The following is an 8,693-nucleotide window of genomic DNA, read 5'->3' on the forward strand; positions in this document are numbered from 1 at the left end:
CTTGTTTTTCACAATCATTTTATTTCTAAAAACACAGAAGAAATAATATTTTATAAAACTTTGCAGTTAACAAAGTCGTTTATATCTCAGTCAACTCTGCTAACATTGATTTAAGGCAAGTTGTATTACTTTCTCCATTTTTTGCTGAGAAAATTGAACTCATTTAATTACAGTTTATTCTATTTGAATGAGCAAATAAATCATGTCTCATGGCATTTCTACATTTTGGCAATGTGTGTATGTGTGTGTTTTAATCTATCTTAACTTTAAGTTAGTCCTCCTGGTATTTCATGTTGTCAAATATATTTGGCATAGATATTAAGAAGTTATGGAATGGGGAGGGGGTGGGGTGAGATGTGACAGGGTGAGAGAGTGTCATGGACATATATACACTACCAAATGTAAAATAGATAGCTAGTGGGAAGCAGCCGCATAGCACAGGGAGATCAGCTCGGTGCTTTGTGACCACCTAGAGGGGTGGGATGGGGAGGGTGGGAGGGAGGGAGATGCAAGAGGGAAGAGAAATGGGAACATATTGTATATGTATAACTGATTCACTTTGTTATAAAGCAGAAGCTAACACACCATTGTAAGGCAATTATACTTCAATAAAGATGTTTAAAAAAAAAAAAAAAGAAGTTATGGATATTTTAAACAAAAGAATTTCTAAATTTCATTTTAACCTATTGAATCAAGCTACTAGTCCTATCCCTACAAAATAGTGAGATAGGACAAAATTATATCTAAGTTTTCTTTCCAGTTCTATACTCTATTCAGGCTCTGAGTGAAAATGACTTAAACTCAGAGAATACAAAATCCTTCAAGGGTCAAACATGTAAGAACTTTTCAAAGGAAGTGAAGTTATATATGAGAAAAATGTAAGAGGAGAATGAAAATTCAAAAAAACATGTGTAGTTATCTCAGTCTCTCAAGAATGAGCCCTAGTTCTGATTGGAAGGAAGGGAAACTAATATTTTGGGGTACTGAATAAGTGCAGGACAGTTTTATATATTAGCTGATTTAATGATTTAATATTAGCTGATCAAATAATACTACAGATAGTTATTATCTCCATTTTTACAGATCAGAGAACCAATGCTATATATTTTCCCTCTATGAATGAAGGCCTCTAGCTTCATGTATCCTGTAAGTACTCTCTGTGCAGTCTCAATGTTCTGGAAATTCTATGATAATTGGAGGGTTTTATTCTTCTCACTTTCAGAGGTCAAGTTGCTTTCCAAAGGTGTTGGGAGACAATTCTCCATGTGTTTCTCATAGTTCTTCATGTCTTCTGAGCAGAGACACTGACAAACTTTGTTCCAGACTATCTTTTTGAGGATATTTGTAAAACAAAAAGCCTTGGAAGCTAGACATACTATCTCCCCCTGTTTTTGAGGGTAGGTTTCTTGCTATCCAGGATCATAAAAATAATGTCTTTTTCTGAGGCAAAAGTTGGACAGGTTTTCTGGCAGCCCCCTTATAAAAGATTTGGGTTTCCGAAGCAAAGGATTCCTCATTGTGACACAAACACACTGTGGTTGCTCTTCATTGCCCCCGATTCTTGGGAGCAGGGAGAACCTATACTAACATGAAGCTAATGCTATCAGTTATATACTGTGGGTAACAAAGTTCTTCGTCTCTGATCCAGGAATCTCATGTTTTGTGCCAGTCTCCACAAAATTGAGGCAAGCTAAATTGTTAGCTGAAAGTGGTATAAAATCTCAAACCCTCCACAGTTTTTGACAAAAAAAACTGTGTCAGTTTTGCTTGTCTATAAGAAGTGGTGGAATATGGGTTGAATTTGGATTGAAACTAGGCTTGTCTCACCCAAAATCTGTGCACTTAACCAGTATGTGACACTATTCAAAGATAACGGTAGGAAGATAATCTTGACCTAAGTTAACTGTGACCAGTATATAAATGTGAGCAGTAAACTAGTCCTAGAAAATGATGAAGCCATTAAATTTTTTTTTTCTTCTTGAGATTCAAGTGTATGCTCTTACGTGTACATGTCCCTACATCAGTCAGGAATGGTTTCCAGTAAATATTATCTTGACTGTGCAGTGGACCCCCAGATTCCCCTTTCCTGTCACCAGTGAAGGAGTTCAAGTAATCCTTTATTAGGGCGGCCTTGCACTCCTGCCTTGCTGTTGACTTATCCTGGATAGGCCTTATCTCTCATTTAGACTTTAATATCTTTAAGGGAAAGTCCTTTCTTCTATTTTACATTTTCCTTAATGCCTAACAGTGTCCCACGTGGAATGGCTAGCAGATAACTATTTGCTAACTGATCAGCCTGCAACAAAGACAGTTTGAACGTGCTCATTAGATGTCTGTGACCCTCTGTCTTCTCTATTATTTACACTTGAGCATCTGTAAATAGTTGGGAAAAAACATGCAGCTGGACAAACTATTTTCACTAAACATGAGTCAACTCAAATCTCATTTATCCAGCAATTCTAAGTTGCTCTCTAACTCTCCTCACACCAGTAAGCTTTCCACCCTTCCTCTTTTTTTTTCAAATGTCAGTCATATCATGGCCTTCCTCTTTTATTTTTTATTTTTATTTTATTTGTTTGTTTGTTTATTTATTTATTTATTTTTGGCTGCATTGGGTCTTTGTTACTGTGCGCGGGCTTTCTCTAGTTGCAACGAGCGGGGGCTACTCTTCGTTGCAGTGCACAGGCTTCTCATTGCGGTGACTTCTCTTGTTGTGGAGCACAGGCTCTAGGCAAGCGGGCTCAGTAGTTGTGGCGCATGGGCTTAGTTGCTCTGTGGCATGTGGGATCTTCCCGGACCAGGGCTCAAACCCGTGTCCCCTGTGTTGGCAGACAGATTCTTAACCACTGCGCCACCAGGGAAGCCCCTTGTCCCTTTGTTTTTGTTTTTATAATGAATATACTTTAAAAATTTCATTAGAGATCAGTAATGACAAATGAAGGAAAATAAATATTTCCGAGTTTTAACAACTCATAATCTACATACTTGTCAGATAGTCTCCCATTTATTTGGCTTTGTGTTTTATTTGCACCTGGCTATGCTATTACACATGTCAATTTAAACAATTTTACAAATCAATCAAGCATTTGAGGTTACTGTTTTAACATAGACATGTAAAGGTCTCTCTGAGTCTAAACTGCTGAAGAAAAAGTCTATTGCCTTTTATTCTTCAAACATTTTTTAAAAGTTATTTGTTGGATTAAAAACAAATCATTTTTTTTCCCCTGAGGATGCTTTAACAATGCTTACAATTATCTCATTAAATTCCTAGTCCTTCCTTATTACCTACTGGATTGGCCAAAAAGTTCATTAGGGTTTTTCTGTAACATCTTATAGAAAAACCTGAACAAACTTTTGGGCCAACCCAATACTTAACCTTTTTCTTAGTATTGTTTCCTTTTTTAAAAAAAATTAAAGTTTTCCATCAATAAGTAGCATAACTAGTTAATTCTATTTTAAAAGTTTCATATGTTTTACCAAATTTTAATTCAACAAATATTTCTTGGTATCTATTATATCCAAGGTACTTAAGCTAAATACTGGTGACTTCCTAGGATTAGTGCAAAAAATCCATTTCTGACCTCTGGGAGTTTTTGGTGTCTTTATAATTCTCTTGGCTCATCATATTGGTGAACTGGGGTCTCTCTCCATACTTAAAATGGGAGTGTCTTAAAGAAATAGTTTCTTTACCTTTATTCTTGTCTTTTTTTTTGGTCAAGTTGGAACATTGAGTAAGTATAGTAGGCTGAATAACGGCCTCCATAGATAACAGGTCCTACTCCCTGGAACCTATAAATGGTACCTTATTTATTTTTTTTTTTAAATAAATTTATTTATTTATTTATTTATTTTTGGCTGTGTTGGATCTTCGTTTATGTGCGAGGGCTTTCTCTAGTTGCAGCGAGCGGGGGCCACTCTTCATCGCGGTGCGCGGGCCTCTCACTATCGCGGCCTCTCTTGTTGCGGAGCACAGGCTCCAGACGCGCAGGCTCAGTAGTTGTGGCTCACGGGCCTAGTTGCTCCGCGGCATGTGGGATCTTCCCAGACCAGGGCTCGAACCCGTGTCCCCTGCATTGACAGGCAGATTCTCAACCACTGCGCCACCAGGGAAGCCCTGGTACCTTATTTTGAAAAGAGTCTTTGCAGATATGATCAAGTAAGTTAATGATCTTGAGATGCGGTGATTATTCTGGATTATCCAGGTGGTCCATAATGTTATCACATGTATCCTTATTAAAGAAAGCTAAAGGGAGATTTGAAAGACACACACACACACGCGCACACACACACACACTGAGGAAAAAATGATGTGAAGATAGAGAAAAATATTGGAGTGATGTAGCCACAAATCAAGGAATGCCAGCAGCCGCCAGAGTCTGGAAGGTAAATTGCAGGAAAGGTGAGGAATAGATTCTCCCCAAGAGTGTCTGGAGAAAGTGTTGCCCTACCGGCACTTTGATTTCTATCCAGTGATATGATTTTGGACTTTTAGCCTCCAGAACTGTGAGAGAATAAATTTCTATTCTTTTAAGTCATGCAGTTTGTGGTTATTTGTTACAGTAGCCATAGCTCACTAACACAGTAGGTAAATCATTTAATGGTTAAGAGCAGGCTGTGTGGGGTAGTAGAGAAACAGCTTGAGGCTGTGAATCCCAACACTTCTCAGTTTGTAATCTGGCTTTGCCATTTCCTAGAGCAGTTTCAATGTCCTTGTTTGTAAATTGAGCCTCGTAAAACCTCTCTATGTGGCTATAGTATGTTATTGGTTTAACAATCCTAAGAAGAGCATCTGGAATTGAATCAATGTTCAGTAAGTCATACCTTTTATCATTGTCATTACTGATATTTATAACATGCAAGCACTGAATATCTGACTCTCATGCACAGAAACTGACATTTTGCTTCTCACTCAAAAGTGACTAAAAATAGTGACAGAGTAAAGCCACACAGAACCATGTGAAAAAAATAGATCAGACTGGATACCAGAGCCCTCTACTCTCTGCTGGACACCTGAACTACCCATATCTCCCTCTCTAATTGTTAGTGAAACTCTTGTGTTCAGGTGAACTAAAATGCTATTAGCTGAGGGATGGATTTAATGAGTGTTAATTAAGATGAGTCATACTTTTTCAAATGTTAAGTCAATAGCCCAGAATAATGAATTTGGAATAGACAAAATTTAAAGTTTTCTCCTTAAAAAAATTGGAAGCAGTTCAAAGGAAACCTGGGAAATGATGGCAATAGCAAAGCATGCAAAGGAAGAGAACCTAGGTGATCCCTGTCACCCAAAAGCAGGATCTGGTTTAGGGGCCCTAAAGAAGGACTCTGCCTGAAAGACAATGTTACTCTCCCAATTCTACTCTCAGAAAATGCTCTTTCAAAGGATGAGTTTCTCAGCAATTCATGTCTCAGTGGAAATTATACTGCAATCTAACTCTGAATTAAATTTGAGTAATCTAAGTTAATGAATAATGACAGCAGAAGTGAAAGTACTATTAAAAAGTTCTTTCTTCTGCATCTTTCTTCCTGTAATCTATAAAAAATTTATTAAAGGATATAAGTGTGTACCTGAATGTGGAGCCATAATGAATTTATATTTCTGGATGAGAAGAGTAACTACTATAAATGTCAAGTCTTCTCAAAGTTATAGTCATTGCAACCACAACAAAAACTTGATAGGATTTTAAAATGTAATAAAAGCTAATGTTAACGGTCATCTTTAAGAGTAAGTATCCAAGAGACTTCCCTGGTGGCACAGTGGTTAAGAATCTGCCTGCCAATGCAGGGGACACAGGTTCGAGCCCTGGTCCAGGAAGATCCCACATGCCACGGAGCAACTAAGCCCGTGCACCACAACTACTGAGCCTGCACTCTAGAGCCCACAAGCCACAACTACTGAGCCCATGCACCACAACTACTGAAGCCTGCATGCCTAGAGCCCGTGCTCCACAAGAGAAGCCACTGCAATGAGAAGCCCGCCCACCACAACGAAGAGTAGCCCCTGCACCCCACAACTAGAGAAAGCACATGTGCAGCACCAAAGACCCAAGGCAGCCAAAAGAAAAAAAAAAAAATTAAATATCCAAGAATTTCTTAGAAAATTCTGAAAAGTGAAAAATAATGAAGAGGAATTGGCCCTATTAGATATTAAAACATACCGCAAAGCTAGAAATCTGTCTATGCATAGACATTAGATGAATGGAGAAAAAAGAAGTGTACAAAAACACATGTATGGGGGACTTCCCTGGTGGCGCAGTGATTAAGAATCCGCCTGCCAATGCAGGGGACACGGGTTCGATCCCTGGTCTGGGAGGATCCCAGATGCCACGGAGCAGCTAAGCCCGTGCATCACAACTACTGAGCCTGCGCTCTAGATCCCGTGAGCCACAACTACTGAGCCCATGAGCCACAACTACTGAGACTGTGCTCTAGAACCCACGAGCCACAACTACGGAAGCCCGCATGCCTAGATCCTGTGCTCCGCAACAAGAGAAGCCACCACAATGAGAAGCCCACGCACCGCAACGAAGAGTAGCCCCTGCTCGCCACAACTAGAGAAGAGCCTGTGCACAGCAATGAAGACCCAAAGCAGCCAAAAAATTAAATAAGTAAATAAAATTAAAAACAAAAAACAAAAAACAAAAAAACCACACGTATGTGTATGGAGATCAGGTACATGACAAAGTTGGCATATAGTGGTGAACTATTTAGCAAATAACATTAAGATACTTAGCTATAGATCTGAAAATAAAATGTAAAAATAGATCATTAACATATACACAAAGATAAATTCTAGGTAGTGTGTACGTAAAACTAAAAAAATACTGGAAGAAAACAGAAAAATATTTTGAAAATTTTGCATTAGAAAATGATCCTATTAAGCAATTCACAAATCCCTGAAACAATAAAGGGAGCAAACTAAAGCTCTGGTTATTTAAAAATTTTTTTGAATATTTATATCAAAATACGTAATAAATAAAGTTAAAGACAAACAAAAACCAGAATATATCTATAACATTTCTAAGAAAAGGTAATTATGCATAAAATATAAAGTACTTCTAAAAGTGAGTAAGAGGAAAGCCAACAACCCATCAGGAAAAACTAATAAATAATAAAGATTCTAAAACATATTTGCATGTTGATGGAAATGATCCATGATAGAGAGAGAGAGAAAATTGATAATGCAAGAGAGAGAGAGAGACCCAAGGTTTAACATTCTTAAAAAGGGTACAGTTAAATCCTAAGTGTTCTCATTACTAGGAAAAAGTTTTCCCTTTTTTCTTTTTTTTGCTTTCTTTTCTTTTTATTGTATCTATTTGAGATTATGGATGTTAGCTGAACCTATTGTGGTAATCATTTCACAGTGTATGCAAATCAAACCATCATGCTGTATGCCTCAAACTTATACAGTGATGTATGTCAATTATATCTCAATAAAACTGGAAAAAAAATGTTTTTATGCACACACACCTAAAAGGATACAGGTGATGGGTTCTACAAAATGTAAGGACTAGTTCTTTGTTAGTTGTAATGGGTAGAAAGAGGGAGAAGATGAGCTCAGTTGCAGGTTAAGTTTGTAGAGTTAGTGGTTGTAAGATGAAGGAGTTGGCATCTTATCGCCTTAGGTTTTGTAATGATGTGGAATAAAGGCAAAGTTATTAGCTGAGGTTAGGAGGAAGGGTGGAGGGACTTCCCTGGACAAAGTGGTAACTGTAGGAAATCAGGGAGATTAGAATCATTTAGAATGGATTCAGATAATAAGAGTATCTACTCTCATGGGTTGTTGTATTAGATTTGATTATACCCCAGAAGCATTATGCTCACTGTGTCAACACCAGCAAGTAGCAATAAATGTTAACTGTTGTGATAAGGATGTTCGAACTCCTCATTCCTTCTGTTTAGACCAGGAACTTGACAATGAACTCAACAAACATTATTAAGATATCCTCAGCAAACAATTTGCTGAATCATTTCCAGCTATTATATTCATGAATATATGCCACTAGTCAGAACATGATTCATTACTATGGTAGTGGAGACTATTAAGTTAGTAGATTACACTTTGATTTTGAAGGAAATGGAATTTAGAATATCAAGAAAATGGTTACAGAACAAAGTTATCGAGAGATCACTTTTACTCAGAGTCGTTTAGATTTTATGCCCGTTGATTAGCAAATCCCCGTTTCTACCTCTCCCCTGCCCCTGGAACCACCATTCCATTCCTTGGTTTTATGAATTTGACTATTTTAGATGTCTTATAAAAGTTGAATCATGCAGTATTTGTCTTTCTGTGACTGGCTTGTTTCACTTAGCATAATGTCCTCAAGGTTCATCATTGTTGTCACATATTGCAGAATTTCCTTCTTTTCTAAGGCTGAGTAGCATTTTATTATGTGTATATACCACATTTTCTTTAGCCATTTTTCTGTCAATGGACATTTATGTTTTTTCCACATCTTGGTTTTAGTGAATCGTGCTGCAATGAATATGGGAGTGCTAATATCTCTTCAAGATCCTGATTTCAATTCTTTTGAATAAATACCCAGAAGTGGGATTGCTGGAACGTATGGTAGTTCTATTTTTAATTTTTTGAGGACCCTCCATACTGTTTTCCATAATGGCTGCACATTATGTATTCCCACCACAGTGTACAAGTGTTCCCTTTTCTCCGTGTCCTTACTAACACTTGTTGT

The sequence above is a fragment of the Balaenoptera ricei genome, chromosome 10 (genome assembly GCF_028023285.1).
Source record: "Balaenoptera ricei isolate mBalRic1 chromosome 10, mBalRic1.hap2, whole genome shotgun sequence".
NCBI lineage: Eukaryota > Metazoa > Chordata > Mammalia > Artiodactyla > Balaenopteridae > Balaenoptera > Balaenoptera ricei.